The following is a 2,234-nucleotide window of genomic DNA, read 5'->3' as shown; positions in this document are numbered from 1 at the left end:
AAAGTTAATAGAGGGGTCAATCATATTCATTTTCATATGACTTTTCAATGGTTTCCATTAGGTATGTAGTTTCTTTGACACGCATTACCTTTATTCAACCAGTAACAACCATTTGTTTTGTTAAATAAGAATTTGTTATCAGATTCCTGAACTCTAAATCTATTGTGCAAGGAACCTTAATACTTTTAGGTACTTGCTATAAATAAAAAATGAAAAATAGAAATTGAAAATTAAATTTTTATACCATATGTGAACAACTCTTAGAATGAAAATGCTCTTCTTGATAAATGACAATAATATTACAACAAATATAGTGAGAAAGCAACAAATATTTCTCCATGTATCATATAACTGTTTTGTCTTGTGTAATAAAAATCTATTACATTACTCAGGCCTTGCTTGTTCTTGATCATGACTTCTCATGATCTCCTTTTGGAGAGCTTTAGCCTTTGTTTGCTTTGCTTTTACTTTGTAGAGCTGAATGATGTCCTCAGCACATGAAAAGGAGCGTACCCTTACATACAAAGTTACTATAGCATGAAGCACATTTTTGCTCACTTCAGCCTCTGGGATTAGCTCTGCATCAGAAACCATACATTGGTAGCTTGACAATACCTCACTGTCAGTTACTGAGTTGAGAGTTATGCCAGCAATTCTTGGGTTTCAGGTGACGTCACAAGCTTTGCTGAAGTTAGTATCCGCCATGTTGGTGTCCCTCGGGTGTCAAATTTATGCATAATTAGTCGATTTCTATAGTGAAGCCCTCTCTCTTATTGCCGTATTATTTCGCCAACTACATGAATATCCAGAAAGAAAAAAGCGATAAAAGTATCTGGCATTCATCTTAAGGTATCCCAGTGTTCTCTGAGTATGCCGAAAGCTTAGAGAGTTGGAAGGAAAGATGTTTACAAAAGATCTCGGTCATCGCGGTTGACCCTGCAAGCGTGACAGCCGAGAAGTTCAGTCCAAAATGCTTGCCTCTTGTGAAGTGTCGGATTCGCTGAGTTACCTCGTTCTTGAGACCAGCTTCTACACCAAGAAGCAGTTCAAGGTGTTCAAGAGTCTAGAGGCGTTTAATCAAATGGTGTCGGGATTTGTAACCTCAGTTGTTGGCAAAGTAATCGCCGGCAAGTATGTCGTGAGAGCACGAGTTTGGCATTCACAGCATATGAATGATCCTTTTGTGAACATTTGGGTCATTTCCGAAAACAATGGGACTATTTTGTCAGCCCATTGCTTTGGATGCAAAGCTGGACTGGCTGAGTCATGCTCACATATCGCGAGTGTTTTATTTTATATTAGAGCAACTACTCGAATTCATGGCAAGCTCGCTGGGTGTCACGAAAACTCAGACACCGAAAACTCAGATCTCTCGAAGTGTTCTCCAAGCTTCCAAAGTGCTCCATAACTCGATAGTGCATAGCATAAAGCATGAAACAATTGTTTTATAACATAACCGGTGGAATAATGCAACAAATCCGACGCGAAAGACGGACAACAATATCAAGAGTTATTCTTCAGTGAAGCGAATCGTGACGGCGCTGATGCCGATTCTTCTTTCCCGTTGTTTTTCTCTTTCTGCCTCATTTAAGAACTCTAGCCTAAGGGTCGCAAAATTGTCTTCGTTTTGGGACTGGTGGGCCGAGTCTCTGTTTGTATCCATTATTATCGCGAAATATTTAAGAATTTTAACAGAGCGACAACAAGGATCTGTGCGACGAAGTACAAAAAAGTAAACAAATGTCCCTTTCGGCTCGTCAACATCACGCCACATTTTAATACTTTGGTGTTGGAGCGAGCGCATTTGATCCAGTTAACTGTGAATGAAAAGCTCAAAATTAACGGGAAAAATGGAGGAAATCTAAGCAAAATGAAGTCTTGTGTCACTCTAAAATGTTTTAATGCTCAACCATCGGACGATTTTGCGAAACGTGCAACTTGCGGCCTTGTTTTTGCTGCTTCAGTTGGATCAAGACCCAAAACGTCAAAATACACGCGGCATTACCATGAGTGATCATGAGTCGAGTTTATCTCTTGAATTTTCGAGGGGTCTGAGTTTTCGGGGTCTGAGGTCTGAGTTTTCGGGGTGTGAGTTTTCGTGACACCCCAAGCTTGCTTGCATTCAGGTAAAATGCTCATGGATTTTGCCGACATATGTCAATGAAGTGCCGTATGCGAGGGCTAAAGACATCGATTTCTCATCGGGTAAGAAGCTCAAAGAAAAGCTCCACCAA

At 40.1% G+C, this 2,234-nt stretch overlaps 1 long non-coding RNA gene across 1 annotated transcript in view; it reads left to right on the top strand.

The window, feature by feature from the left end:
• LOC148715643 (uncharacterized) overlaps positions 1-387 on the top strand; it is a 1,674-nt gene extending 1,287 nt beyond the window's left edge. Inside the window, exon 3 of the long non-coding RNA XR_015995914.1 lies at positions 1-387. This exon is cut by the window's left edge and continues 687 nt beyond it. This is a non-coding gene — a long non-coding RNA (uncharacterized LOC148715643).
• Positions 388-2,234: the final 1,847 nt, after the last annotated feature.

The sequence above is a fragment of the Stylophora pistillata genome, unplaced genomic scaffold (assembly GCF_964205215.1).
Source record: "Stylophora pistillata unplaced genomic scaffold, jaStyPist1.2 SCAFFOLD_97, whole genome shotgun sequence".
Classification (NCBI taxonomy): Eukaryota; Metazoa; Cnidaria; class Anthozoa; order Scleractinia; family Pocilloporidae; genus Stylophora; species Stylophora pistillata.
This window is presented reverse-complemented; position numbering and strand designations above follow the sequence as displayed.